Raw genomic sequence first — 15,778 nt, forward strand, 5'->3', positions numbered from 1 at the left:
ACAATCCATTATATCTGACAAGTTAAATGTTCCATGGTAGGCCATATGGCATCAGAGCAGGCCCGAGGATGGAAGAGGGGAACTCAGCAAATGCATCACAATTAAGGAGTTTGGCTACAGACTTTACTTAGAATTACTTATTTTTTTTTATCAAAGTTTAAATGCAATCCCTCACATTTTCAACTGAATCCCTTTGATGAGACCATTTTTCAAGAAGTGTCACAATTTCTTTTCTCATCCCGCGACTGTGGACACTTAAATCTACAGGTAAAGGTAGACACGGCCATTTTTACCAAATGGAGTTTCAAAGATGAGGACCTGTAGCTGCATTTTTTAAATGTCTTCAAGACAAATGCTATGTAAGCCCTATCTGCTCACTAGATTAGGATATTTAAATGAAAGTGATCATTGGATTAGGGCATTTAAATGAAACTGATAGAACATTAAGTAAAACTAGTTTTCAATATTAAGTCTAAAAAATCTTAAAACCTGTACAGTCAGAACTGACATATTCCTGTTTCTTCTGTGGTTTACTTATTATCTATCAAATGAATGAATGGACTGGACTGACTCTGTTGAATTTATCTCCTCCTAGCATGGCACCAAAAAGGAACTCTGTACATCCTGCTAATACCATGTCCCAGAGACAAGTTTTATAAGCTCCCTAAGACACTCTGATGATTAAAACTAAGTTGCCTAAAATAATATTTGTCATTAGGGACAACGTAATGTAAAGATTTGTACTTAATCAAGATATGCATTTATTACATTAAGGCAGAGGAAGATAAAATTGATAAAATCACTGAAATAGTTAATATTATGCTACAGCATGTTACCACTCTTTTAAATTAAAAACAAATGTTTTTATTTCTCCCAAAGAATTCTCGGGGGAGAACTGTACCTATAATAAAAACTGAAACAGCTTTCAGTAGAAGTATCCAAACTCATCTGCTCCAATGGTAATTTTATCAACTCCTTTACTTCCTGAGGATGATTTTCTTGAGCAAATGTGTGTGTGTGTGTGTGTGTGTGTGTGTGTATCTGTGTGTGTAGTAATAGATAGATTCTAAACAATAATGATTATCGTTTAAATATTCACACTGGTTTGCAAACATGAAATTCATAATGATTAAGAGAAACATGCATGAATTTTTCCAAAAGAGAAGATGTTAAGACTCATTTCCCTAAACTATTTTCATTCTCTATTTCTCCAGAGGGTCACTATTTCCCTCAAATGCATCCGCTTTTGCCTTAATTAAGGATAACATTGCTTCAATGAGCCTGTATATACTTTATAAGAATGAGTCATTTTGCTTTATGTTGAAACTTATGAACACATTTTTTTCTGGTGGTCTTAAACTTATCATTTGTTAATAATCTAATGTAACATTATATTTGCATCTCCCTTATTTTTAAATATGAGATGATTTACTGAATTATAAAAGATATAGGTATGTGGGGTATGAATTGGTCATCTGCATCCTGTATTAACAATCAATTGTTAAGAACTGTTATGACTCCTTATATTTTATTAAGTGCTTTTCAATATACATGCTCAAATGAGCTTCCTCATAATCCTGTTAGGTAGATACCATAACAATTATCATTTATACTTTCATTCTGAATATGAGAAAAAAGGGATACTTGGTGGTTAATTTATTTGCCTTAGAGCACACAGCTATGAAAGAGAAGAGTCACATCTTTTGCCCAGGCCTACCTAAATGTCAGCATTATATTTTGTCATGCCATACTTGAGGAAGTAGGACCATTAAAAAGATACAGTTTTACTTATGTGCAAGTTTATAGATTATACATTTTTACTTTTTATCTAAGAAAAGTAGCCAAATTCTTTGGTGTTGTGTTAGTGCCCAGTTTGAAAAAGGACACACCTGGCACATAATTACACTTGCCCACACACACACATACATACATATTTATAAAATGTAGCCACATACACCTCAGCACCAACAGAGTGCATTGGGCCATTGTGTACTGTAGATCCTATTTCTGTGTATCCAGATCCACACTTTTATTACTAATTAAAATGTCCAGATGGTAAAATAACACCTGATCCGAGGGGCTTTTAAGTACAGTAATTGTCAATGCTCAACTCCTACCTTGTTAACAAATTGGAAAAATTGGCCTACACTGAGTTTTACACATACTGTTTCCAAACCATCAGTAAAATGTAGCTGAAACTTTAATAATGTGGACAGAAAATGCCTACATTAAACTCAAGAAAAAGATCTGACATTCAGATCATTACCACTGGAAGAAAGCTTATGGACTCCAACAGAAGGAATGTCATATCATAGCAATACAATTGGGTTTTATCAACAAAAAATCTACAGTAGAGGGAAAGAATGACGTTAGAGGTATTCAACATCCAACCATTTCATGAGGCCCTTTCTTTACATCTTTTGTTTTGCAGGTTCACTAAATGATAAACAATTCTTAAAATATATTTTGTCTTGTCAAGTGTTTTTTCATTTTAATGTATGGATTCAGATCTTAATCATAAAGCAAAACCTTTATTATCTTATAGGGTTTTTAAATATACAGATTCCAGAGTGACCCCTGAAATTCAGGTTAGGCAGTGGCTCATGAGTAATATACTTAGGGAAATCACAAATGCTTTTAAAATGTTTAAGCAGTTACTTCCTAATCCTAAGTGGATTCTTTTTTCTCAAGCAAACATTTTTGCAAATATTTAGGTTGCTTTGATACGCAAATGTTCTCCCAAACATTTCCACCAGCCAGCCACTGAAATCTCTCCACAGACCCCAACCAATGGGAAAGTTTGCAAGGGAAATATGAGAAGCGACTGAACGGGAATACTGGCAGGAACACTGGCTTCGCTGCCCACAAACAAATGTTGATTTTGTTGCAACACCTGAAACAAAACATCTGGGTGTCTTAGTGGAACCCCTTCTTTAAAATTCTCAGTCATGGGGCTGTAATTCTCATTGACTGAAGGAGTATCTTCTAGGGAGGGTAAAACTGATCACCCACAGGTTTCCTATTACAGAGTTCAATAACTCCAGTAAATGTGGCTTGCTGCTGGACAGTGAAAATCCCATCACTTTAAAAAGAAAATGCCCACAGGAATTAACATGTGCAAAACAGGAAACGGAAAAAACAACAAACAATGCCATGACAAAGGTCCCAAGCCTTACAGGTATAATAAAGGGCAACACTTTCAAAAACGTTTCCCTAAAGGAATACACCAGGGGAGAAGATGTCTCTAAAGTCATCTTTATCATCAGCTCAAGAAATAATTCATGAAAATGAAGGTTTTCTAGAAATAAAAACAAGAAGGTGGCACATTCAAAACTAACTTGTCAACACAGCATGATTACCATGATTATGTGTAAAAACAATCTCCAATACTCCCTTTCCCTTCCACATTCTACTCCAAAAACATCTTCTAAACCCGCTTTTGGAAATAATGGGATTCCTTGATCACGGGACAACGAATCACCCTGAAGTTTTTCTCCAGTTTACTCAGTCACATAAGCCACCAGAGGCTAACCACACTGACAACAAAAGCAAGTCCCAGGATTCCGGGGGCTAATACCATGCTAGGCATTACTTGGGAAGTTATGAGTTGGTATACATCTGTGAATTTGGTGGGAGGAGAAAACTAACAGTAAATTTATCAAAGCCAGTGGAACGTTCAGCGTTATAAAATTACAAGGATCTGCTTCTCGGCGACTAACCTGCTTTTTCACTTCTGCCATCACTTCCTCATTTACACATATTAGAAGCTGGTCAAAGATTTCATTAGATGTGGTTTTGACAATAACAGCAAAGTGCCTAAAGCCACAGATTTTAAATGAGCCCCAAATTCAGATTTGGGGGAAAAAAGAACCAATCACAGCAGGAAGCGCTTTAAAAGAAAAAAAAAAAAAGAAACATTATCTTGAGCAGTTATTCTGCACTTAGTTGTACTGTGTGAAAAGAAAATAAAAAAGCTCTATAAAATGTCAGAATTAACCTATCGTTTCAGATTGCTTACAGGTGAAATTCTACCATCTGGATGGGCAGTTTGCCCACACAAAAAAAGAAATAAACTAAAAGGAAAAAAAAAAAGTAAAACCTTCTTTTGCCTGCTATTTTACCACAATAGATTTTACAGGAGAGAGGACAGAGCCACCATAATCTTTAGACATGGACACACACACATTTACACACATGCCTGTGTACACACACACAGGTTCATGTACAAATTGTGACAAAATAAAAGTTGGAAGAAGCAAGAGATTGAAATAAAATTCTGTTTCTTAGAACCCCAAGAGTTTAACAAGGAATGAAACCCAGTCATTCTTAATCGCATACAAGGGAAAAAAGATTTATTTTAAAATTTTCGTGAAATAACTGATGATTCTTTCTGTTTTACTGAAATACTCTAAAAAATAAGGCCCCGCATATCAAAGTTTCTCTCTTCCCTTAACAAGGCGTATTATAATCTTTATTTATGCTGGGCTAGCAACTTTGGGAATTACAATTTAACTTTAAATAAACAGGAAACTGCATCTTAGGAACTCCCAGAAGTCATTTTATTCATCTGAGAGTGAAAATGCTTATAAACGTTATAATTTATAAAGAAATACACTTCTATTTTCCCTTTTTCTTAATCATTATACAAACCTTTTATTAAAACATCTGCCTCAGCAAAAAGACCAGTTTTAATAATCATCATTTTTTAACCTAAAGATCAAATAGAAAATGAAGTCAGACTCTGTTTAAGTTTTTCTTCCTAACCTTGAGGGCCAGATAGAACTTTCAGTTTAACTTCAGGCTTGTCTGTCAAACATGGTATCAGGTTGGCATCAAGTGTATATTTGCCAACCTAAAGTTCCACATTTTGAAAGCAACACACAGAGGCTTTCATAAATTAATAGCTCTCTGTGTTAAATATTTGTCGATATCTCTGCTCTGGGGTTTCTGGGTTTCCATTTTGATTGCAGAGTGTCTCCTAAAATTACATTTGAAGAACAACACTAAACCAGAAGTGTTGAGTGAGAGAATTATGGGCACATTCTCAAACTCTTACACTAAACCACAAAGGGAATAGATTAAAAAGAAAAAGCGCAAAAAAAAAAAAAAACCACTATCATCCAAAAAAAAAAAAAAAAAACCCACCCTGAATAGAGAAATCGAATACTTGCTTTTCTTTCGACCTTATGGGTAGCACGCCGAGGGAGGCACCAGAAGATCTAAGCCCAAATACGTGATGAAGAGTCGCCAAAAAGCATGTGGATGAATAAACTGTTGTGGCGTGAATCTGCCAGCCAGAGGACAGAACACAACATGCTGGGGCTTGGCTGTCCTAACATGTTTTACTATGTACATTTAAATAGTCTTGAAAGGGAAAAGGAAAGAAGGGAAAAGGTGGAGGGTTTTGGGGTTTTTTTTTAATATTAAAAAAAAGTTTGCCAGAAATTCTCATACTTGGGTCACAAATAAAAGTACTTTCCTATTATTAAAAAAAAGAGAATCTAGTTCTTAGGCTAACACTCATCACATGTTTCCTGTGATGGAAATTTAGGGGGGTGGTTTAAAGAGTTAAAGACTCCCTACCATTAATTTGCATCTGGTGCTTTTAGTGTGTGTGTGTGTTTTTTTCTTCCCTGAAAAGTTGGCAGAGCCGCCGATTTTCCATAATGCAAGCATTTGGGAATTGTGAGCGGAATGAAACCGATCCAATCTCCTGACTGCGACATGAATTTTCATTAATTACAACCTTGTCAGCAAAAGCATTATCAAAGCTGAATATGAAAATGCTAATGAGTCCTCATTTGCATATTTTTCTTTGTTGGAATGTCATTAATTATTACATTTTATGATGATGAATGCAGCTGTCGAAGCTCTCCGATGCATAATTAGCCATCAGAATGCCAGGAGCCGATCAGCATTTTTGGGTGAAAAAAAACAAATTTCACTTCCACTCTCCCCCAACCCAACACCACCAAACACACACACACACACACACGCACATGCTCACACACACACGCACACACAGACTCGGAGCCCTGATGATGACAGTCCTGAGGCTGGACTTTGGGGGAAGTTGAAAAGGGCTAGGTTAAAGCAAATTTATTTTTGCCTTAAAATTATTTTGTTTTTAGGCGATAATGGTCTTATACAATAGAAGCAGTTCTTAATAAAAAAAAAATCGTTATTCCAGCTTAATTAATGCCACGCTTAATTATAACACCATGATGTCAGCGGTTTTAATTAAGTATTGGCTCCGTTACAAAAAAAAATCCTCACTGCAGTAAGAGTCACAATACACAGAGTTGTGCAAATCATTTCTGCGATATTTTGGTCTTCCGTGGTTCACGAACTATTCAGATATTAACAGGCAGCATTAAAACTCCACGCACACACGCGTGCGCAGGAGAGGCACACGCGCGCGCGCACACACACACACAATCAAGCAAAGGGGAAAAACCGTACTTTCCTACTATATTACTTGGACAGACTTTAGAGCTTACCTACTTGACCACTTTTTTGAGCTAAAGTGTAAGTGAAGATGACAAAACATAGCTCATCCTCTCTCAGCCTCTGGGAACGGTGTTTATAAGTAAAAAAAGAAAAACAACACAGAGCAGATGGGACCATTACACATGACCAAACCAATCAATCACAGATGAAGGGCCCAGGTGCAGCGCAGCCGTGCAACAACGCACCATTTCACAGTCTGTCAGACACACACACACGGTCGTCCATGAGTGACCCTCCTCAGCTCCCCCCGGACCTCATCTGGGGCGCTGCGCCCCTCTCGCCTGCCTACACTCCAACTGACGTCTTCATAATCGCCCTGTCTTTCTATCTGCTTTGGCTCCTGTAAAGAGAGGAGGACGGAAGGGGTGGTGACTGGGGGGAAGGGGGGATGGGAGGGGAGATGAGGACAGGGGCTCACATCATTGTCACTTATGAGGAGTCCGGTCTTCCTCCTTCTGCCATCCCCATGGCCCCTCCCTCTCCAACCACCATCAGAATCGCTTCTCTAACCATCATTACGCTCATTAATTTTTAAGGGTGACTGCTTGGCTGCGGCACCCCAACTGTCTGCCATTAGAAATAGAAATTTTGTGTGTGAGTTTCTTGCCTGTGAGGAAAAAAGATGTGTGTCACTCGACAAAGTCATGATTAGATGGAAATGTTAGAAATTAATTAATTGGAAGTGGGTAGGAAGACTTTTCTTAGCCCCCTCCAGATTAGTTAACATGAGACTCTAGTTACCCACAAGCTTCCAAGGAATCAGCTCTGTCTCAAGATTTTGTGTCTTAAATAAATTCCATGGCCTTTGGCATCCTATATCACAAACTCATCCAGGAATCACTGAACCCAAATGAAATTGTACATTTGTAAGGGTCACAAGCTTACACTGGCAACATAACTGAAACACCAACTTAAACACAAAGTTAGGGACAGGCTCCCTGCTTTAAACTCAGAATTCCTAACTCACAGCCTAACTTTCTATGGCTTTCAGCTTTCCTTTCTTTAAAACAAAACAAACAAAAAGCACAAAAATATCAAACAACAACTAAGGGGGGAGCAGAGAAAGACAGTAATCAATAGAATCAAAAGGATAATACACAGCACTGAGGCCCACCTACCCCATTTGAAAAAAAACTTCATCACACCACATCAGAAAAAAGTAGATTGGTTTTATTGATCCAATGAATTATTTAATCATGTCTTCTTCCTTAAGTCTAGGTAATTTATAACAGTTTTTGAGATATTTTGATACAGTACAAATATTATAAAGAATCAACTCTATTTACTCAAAATATTGAAAATGGATACTTTCCCCAGCTTTAGGAGATGCCTGCTCATCCGAAGAGTGATTGAATGTTCTCGACAATTTATAATTTATTTTGCCTATTTGGAGATGAGAAGGAGTTTAGGAAAGCACTCAAACCCTCCAAAGAACAACTATATGACTGCAAAATAGCTTAAAGGATTTATGTCCCAAAATGCTCATGACATTTTAGGCATTACTGAAAATTTACACTAAGAACAAGAAAAAGTTTAATCAAAATAGACCACACAATCCAGCCACTTTAAGGATTAAGTCAAGTTGTCATTTATGTGAAGCTTCATGTAATGGTGGAAAAAATGAAATAGAGTACAGGCTAAGTTGGGTGAGAAAGTGTCCTACCTAAAATCTGCATGCCATTCCATTTACAGGCAAAGGCAATTTTACACAACACTAGGCAGATTGGATTCGTTGAAATGAAAGCTTTGTCTCTTAGCATGGGCCCTATCATCAATTCAAACATGTTCTCAGAATGGTTTGATGATGCACTTGTTTTTGGCTTTTTTTTTTTCTTTTGAGGATTCAGTATGCTTCCCCCAGCTCTTCACCAATGAATTTGTCCTTTGGAAACTTTTAAGTATTGAATGAATCTTTCCATTCCCCAATGGATCCTATAATTTTTATGCTTAGTCCTTGTTAGCAAGGAACCTCATATCTGAAGTCAAGGAAAAAAAAAAAAAAACAGAAAACATATTAACATCTTCCATAGCTATGTAGGAAGGGATCACCTTGTGTTTTGAATGAGTATATCTTTTCCTCAAGGAACAGACTCTACACATTTGCATTAATAAATTTCTATTTTCAAGCTCAATAGAAATTGCAGTACAAAAAGCAGATGTGTACGTTGGGCTCTTTCAAATTAAATTTCCAAAAGCAGAGCCTATTCTAGCTCAAGATCAAAGGAACTAAAACACGATCTCCTCCCCCTTCCAATATAATTACAGAGATTTCATTTCTTTTGTTACAATGAGCACAACAGGTAAATCTTAAACCTGAGGGATAATGATCAGGTGCTACAGCTCAGCTTTGCTGGGTTGCTCAATCGCTCTGCTCAGTGCCCCTGCTGTTTAAACTACCACTCTACAGGAAGATGGGAAATGCCTAGTGCTCTACTTTATTCTTGGAGATTTGTTTCCTTTTCCACATCAAGACTACGTAGAATAGCTCTGAGATGGATACAACCCATTTTACAGCGGACTTGTTTCTAAAGAAGGGACATGTCCATCCTAAAACACAAACCAAGAAAAAAAATTATATATATATATATATACACACACACACACATATATTTTCATACGTGTCTTTTATTGGTAGGCTACCTAAAAACCCTTTTGGAAGGATATGGGGTATAAATAATAAATAAGTGAGAACTGACATGGTTGTGAAATGTCATATCCTGGCAGTCCTATAAAAGGACAAGACCCTAGGGAGGCAGAAGAAAGAGATGCAGCCACAGATCATCCAAAACTGAGGTTCCACAGAAAATCTGTTCCACTTCAGAATGATTAGCATCATCTACTTCTTTGGGGAAGACAGGTGAAGAGAGAACCAAATTTAAGTCAATACCCACAAAAAGAGTGAACTTTGGGCAAGCACACCCTCTAGGCTTAAACATCCTTGAGAGCAACTGCATTCTACATTTGTATTTCCATCTCCCTTTTAAAATTCCTGGTACCTCATTTCATCCTTTGCTGCCCATAGGCATCTGTTCCCCTCTAATTATTTGCCATTTAGAAAAACTCTGCTTAAATTCCTTGTGCATCTGTCCCTTGCTTAGTGTATATTTGTGATGTTTCAATATGGTGCTTGATTTTAGAGCAGCCTTGCATGTAAGTACAAAAACTTTTCCAACCCAGAAAAATATTTCAATACCCTCTTCCCTAAAGAGTATGCACAGAGTAAATTAAACACTACCAGTATTTTATAAAATAAATATGTACTTCTATATATATCATACTAATATACAAACATATACAAACACAGACACACAAAGACACAAACACAGACACACAAAGACACACACACACAAACACACTCCTCAAAGCTTCTAGTGTGTCTACCAACCAGTGTTGTCACAGTATAAATTCCAGTAACAATGTTCTTTCCCAAAATACAGTCTTTTACTTTTAAGGAGCTAAGGTTTCCTAGCTCCTGAATTATTTTTTGGTCATAGATGAAATAAAACACTATTTTGCATGAAGATATCATTTCAAGGATATCTACCTCTTGAGAATATAAGGGGGAAAAAAACTTTAAAAACCAGACAGTTCAATAGCATCAAAAACCCCAAATCCAACAGGTTTAATTATTTCCTATATCTCCTCTACACACCCTTCCTTCTCCTTGCCCATTCCTTCGTTCTTCCAGCTTCTTTTCCCTTTTCCATACTCCATTCCTTAAAGAAGAGGTACTGGATGAGGGGAAAACATTGGAAGGGGAGCCTGGAAATATGGCTTCTAAATTTCAGTTCTGCCAATAGCTAGCTGTATGAGTGTCCATTTTCTCATCTGAATTAGAGTAAATGATTCCTCAGCTCCCTTGAGAAATATTTACTATTAACTACATTAATAATAAGAATAATGATTTTCCCCGTGCCAAACACTTTGCAGTGTAGTGAGATGATTAGCAAAGTGGATCTGAGAGTCAAACCACCTGGGTTTGAATCCTAGCTCCAAACATCATCCCTGCTTCCAATGAACTGAGAACCCTGGCAAGTTACTGAATATCTTGATGCCTCCATCTTCTCATCAATGAAATAGGACTAGGAATAACATCTACATCATGCTATTGTTGTGAGGAACAAATAAGTGAAGACACTGAACGCCCTCAACATTTGTATTCATTCCTTCTCATCTGTCTCCACCTACAATGAAAGTTTACAGAAAAGGGAGTATCTTATGTTCACCACTATATTCACATAACCTAAAATAGTACCTGCTATTTGTATGGAATTGGTAAATAAAAAACTGTTCAGCGAATGAATGAATAAATGAACAGACCAAGAAATGTGTTTTGTTCATCATGAGAACCAATGATTCTAAGACTAAATACTTAACTAGGTGTAATTTACATGGGATTTTGCATGACCTCTGTCTTCAGGAAACTGATAATTTATTACGTGAATGAAAAGTGCAAACAACTATAAACAATAGAGAAAAATCACATTAGAAGTACATAAAAGAAATACTTTGCCAAGTCAGATGAAAGACAACTCAACTCTGAGGGATGGAAAGTCAGTTCCTATTCCATGATTCCACCAAGAAAACTCTCTGAAAATGTCAACAGTGACCACTAAAGTGGTTAAAGCCAAGAGACACTGTTGAGTACTCATCTTCCTTGATGACCAAAAAAGATACACCCATTCCCTCCTTCTTAAAAAACTATGCTTAGCATAGCTTCTATAACATCACATTTCCCTTCTCTCCCAGTCCCTGGCATGCTCTTTTGTTCTCAATTGAATGTCTTTAAATCGTGAAAATCCTTCTACTGCTAGGCTCAAGGCCCACCTGTTACTCAAGACTCCATAAGCAATCTCATACCATCAACTGGCATCTCTACAAACAGCTCTTCAACTGCAGACTCTCCACTCAGACATCTCTGATCTGCACACCCTTAAATTCAACTGTCTACTTCATGTCTTCACTTGACTGGTTAAAGATACCTCAAAATTAACACCAAACTCATGATCTTCTCCTTTCGACCTAGACATTTTCTAACATTCCTGGGGTTTTACAGAAACTAAAGAAGAAATGAGGTTACATTTGTTAAGAATCTCCTATTTCTTAGCTTCTCTGCTAGATGCATGCGTCTTATTTAATTTTCATTACTATGCTCTGAGATATCATTATCTTCATTTTTAAGAGTATTAAAGCTCAGATAAACCACCTCCATTTCATCACAGAGCATGGATTTCAGGCTACATAGCTCAAAATTAAGAGGATAAACAATGTTTGGTGTCAAAAAACAATCTTAATCCCTTCGTTGGAGACTTATTGCCTTGAAGGGGTCGTCACACGGTAAGCCTCCTGACTCTTACTGGAGAGAGATTTTGGTGAACTGATGAGAGGTCTACTCTGGAGAAGGAGGAGAAGATATATAACATCTTGAGCAAAACAGACAATAAAAAAGAGAAAAGTTACAGAAAATAAATATAAGTGGGAAAAAAACTAATTAAGCAAAACTGTAAAAACCGAGCATATTAAATATATTTTGTCAATGAAAAGTTACAATGATGCAAATTTTTTAAATGCATAAATATATCCATAGCAAATATAGGAAAAAAGAACCATCAAAGGCCCACAGACGGCATATAAGTGAAATGAACCCTTAGCAGGGTTGTCTAAAGTGAAAAAACCTCACCTAGTAGTTAAATCTCTCTGGCCAGGGCCCTGGGCCATCCACACAACACCAGGACCAGAAATTTCATGGAGTCTTCTCCTCTATTCTCCTTTGTGGGTCCCCACAGAAGTTCCAAGTCCTGCCACGTTTTTGCCCAACATGAATGACTATACTTCACACCTGGCTTAGGACAAAACATGTTCCCTTCCCATGTACTAGGTGAAATATCAGACTCTGGGATTGCTCTCATTCAAGAAGAAACTTCCATCTCTTCCATGAGAACTCCTAAAAAGCCCATTTGGGGCTGAGCGCGATGGCTCACGCCTGTAATCCCAGCACTTTGGGAGGCCAAGACCAGCGGATCACAAGGTCAGGAGATCAAGACCATCTGGCTAACACGGTGAAACCCCATCTCTACTAAAAATACAAAAAATTAGCCGGGCATGGTGGTGGGCGCCTGTGGTCCCAGCTACTCGGGAGGCTGAGGCAGGAGAATGGCGTGAACCCGGGAGGCGGAGCTTGCGATGAGCCAAGATGGCACCACTGCACTCCAGCTTGGGGGACAGAGCAAGACTCCATCTCAAAACAAACAAACAAACAAACAAACAAAAACAATTTGGTCAGTTCATCAGTGAGTCCTCATCAATCCAGGTGACTTGCTCCCCACATCCAAATCCTGAAGATTCCACTATTTAGGTCTTGACATGATCTATCAGAAACTATCACAGTTTGGCTTACTCAGCTATTCACAGACACGTAATGGTTGCCTGTCTCCTTGGAGTGAGGACGTCTGTGATTGGAATTCCTCTTTTTGCATATGGACGACTGGGGGTTACCAGACAGAGGAAACTAGACATGTTGACGTTAAATGTTACGTGGTATATTTTTTTAATATAATATTAATATTAGAACATTCATCTCTCTGTATTCACAGCTTCAGACCTTTGATGTCTCCAGCTGTCAGGGAAAAATACTTTTCTGGCAGAGGGAAAAGTAGATCAGGCACTCTTATCTCTATCAATCACAAACAGATCCCGTTGCATTTTCTGGCCCACTGGAGAGAATTTCTCCCTTCCAGTACTTGCCATGCCATACAAGCTATGATTTGTAACAGGAAAGGACCCTGAGTAAGTGGGGGGAAGCAGAATGGATAAAAGGCTGTTCACCTTTTAGCTCTCATCCAGAGGCCACAACCCTGGCAAAGCCAATAATTTCCAAGTTCTCCACCAGCAAACTGGAAGAGGCAGATTTTTAGAGCACAAACAATTGCATTTGGGCTCCCAATTTAAAAATGACACTTGCAAGCCACACAAACCTCCAAAGCAGATGCCCTACTGAAGATACATGGGTGACCCAAGATCACGCAGCTACTGAGCAATGACATTAAGGAATCAAACCCTACTGGGACTCCAAATTCCCAGCTCTTCCCATGCCTGCACTTATGAAGACAGAAGCAGAAAGCAGGAAAAAAAAAAAAAAGAGTAGTGAGCGAAACAGAAGGCAAGTTAGACGTTTTTAACATTGTGGATGTTGAGGGAGACAGGTTTTAAAAGACAAAACGAACAGGGCTAGAAAAAAATCATGGAATTTGCTGTGCCACTCTAGGAGATGCCAAACTGCCTTGGAAACTAAGTAGTTTTTTGGGAAAGTTGCTGGAATATATCATACTGAGGTATTGACACATAGGCCTGAAGTGGGTCCCAACTTTCACATCATCCCAGGAGATTTGAAGTAAGTGATCACATTTCACTGAGAAACCACACTTTGATAATCACTGCCAGAGAAGAGAGGATCCATTTGCACATTTTGAAGCAAAGGGAAAAGGAGTCAGGGGAAAGACAGATGATGAAAGAAAATAGAGTTATGAAAAGAAAGGTCCCAGGAGACACAAGTTAGAAGAAGCTGAAAGATGCAAATGCAGAGGGTTGTCAAGAGAATAAAAACGAAGCACATTTTCTTCTAAGACATGGGGGAAAAAGGAGCCAGTTGGAGTTTAGTTGCAGCTCTTCTAAGATCACCTACCTCAAATCAAGGAACACATCTGAGAAACCTGACATCTCATCTAAATTTTTGGAACCCCTACATCCCTTTGATTCTACCTTCTTTCTTGTTTTTTGTTTTTTCAGACGGAGTTTTGCTCTTGTTGCCCAGGCTAGAGTGCAATGGGGCGATCTTGGCTCACTGCAACCTCCGCCTTCCGGGTTCAAGCGATTCTCTCGCCTCAGCCTCCCGAGTAGCTGGGATTACAGGCACCTGCCACCAAGCCCAGCTAATTTTTGTATTTTTAGTAGAGATGGGGTTTCACCACGTTGGCCAAGCTGATCTTGAACCCCTGACCTCAGGTGATCCACCCGCCTCAGCCTCCAAAAGTGCTGGGATTACAGTTGTGAACCACCGTGGCCGGCCTCCACTTTCTTTCTTACTTCTCTCCTTCTCTGAGGACTACCTGACCCATGCAGGGCTTTGTATTTGTGACTGAATGGTGAAGACTTGGAGTAAACAAGATGGCGGCAGGCGGTGATGAGAAAGAAAGATGAGTTGGACCCAGGTCAGGAGAGGAGATGAAGCGTTAAGACTGCAGGTGCTGGTGGTATCTCTCAAGATCCAGTGTTTCTCCGATTTCAATAAATTTTACTGTGGCACAAACTGGGTTTCAAAATCACTCATGGAAAATGAGATAACTAATGTTGGGGGGGTCTTCCAAAGAAATGGCAACTAGAGAAGCAAGAGGACATAGGGAGCTACCAAAAGGCGGTGCACGGATATCTCTGAAAGTCAACACTGTGAAAGTACTAGCACAGTGCAATGGGAAATTTAGGTTTTCAGCATTTAAAAATGATAATCTGGGCTGGGCAAGGTGGCTCATGCCTGTAATCCCAGCACTTTGGGAGGCCAAGGTGGATGGATCACTTGAAGTCAGGAGTTCGAGACCAGCCTGGTAAACATGGCGAAACCCTGTCTCTACTAAAATATACAAAAATTAGCTGGGCCTGGTGGCACACGCCTGTAGTCCCAGCCACTTGGGTGGCTGAGGCAGCAGAATCACTTGAACCCAGGAGGCGGAGGCTGCAGTGGGCCAAGATCATGCCACTGCATTCCAGCCTGGGCGACAGAGTGAGACTCTGTCTCAAAAATAAATGAATAAATAAATAAATATGATAATCTTCCTTTGCAGTGCTGAACAGAGATTTGTACTTATTCATCCTCTTCATGAGGTAAGTAGCAGGGGGGAAGGAGAAAACCTAGCCCCACTGAAGACTTACTGTGCTTCAAATCTTACACTGGGCACTTTACCCTATACAACCTTGTGAGGTTGGCCGTGTCATCTCCATCCCACACACACAAAAAGGGAGACTGGGGAGTTTAAGTGCTTGAGCCAGGATGCAAACTCACATGTCAGTGAGTGTGGAAACAGGGTCTCCCAAAAAGTAAACAAACTAGATTCATCATCTGTCAGAGAAACTCACTCCTCTACTCGCCCCTCTCCACTGAACATACATGCTACGCCGATTCTACTTTAATTCTGATTCTCTAAATTGCTTCTAAGTGCTTTCCTAATACTTTGCTCAAATTTGTGAAAGATTGTAAACTACTATGGGTGTAAACACT

General features: G+C 38.8%; 1 protein-coding gene across 41 annotated transcripts in view; it reads right to left on the minus strand.

Moving 5' to 3' along the window:
- TCF4 (transcription factor 4) overlaps positions 1-15,778 on the minus strand; it is a 412,677-nt gene that overhangs the window by 193,511 nt on the left and 203,388 nt on the right. Inside the window, exon 1 of one of the 41 annotated variants that reach the window (XM_063795742.1) lies at positions 5,172-5,329. The exons of 36 other annotated variants lie outside the window; for them this stretch is intronic. The gene's annotated coding sequence lies outside the window, so the exon portion shown is untranslated. Of the gene's footprint in view, positions 1-5,145; positions 5,443-15,778 lie in introns of those variants that run through there. 4 more of the 41 variants (XM_024350855.3, XM_063795741.1, XM_054672285.2 and 1 more) reach the window with 4 other exon arrangements.

This window comes from Pan troglodytes, chromosome 17 (assembly GCF_028858775.2).
Source record: "Pan troglodytes isolate AG18354 chromosome 17, NHGRI_mPanTro3-v2.0_pri, whole genome shotgun sequence".
Classification (NCBI taxonomy): Eukaryota; Metazoa; Chordata; class Mammalia; order Primates; family Hominidae; genus Pan; species Pan troglodytes.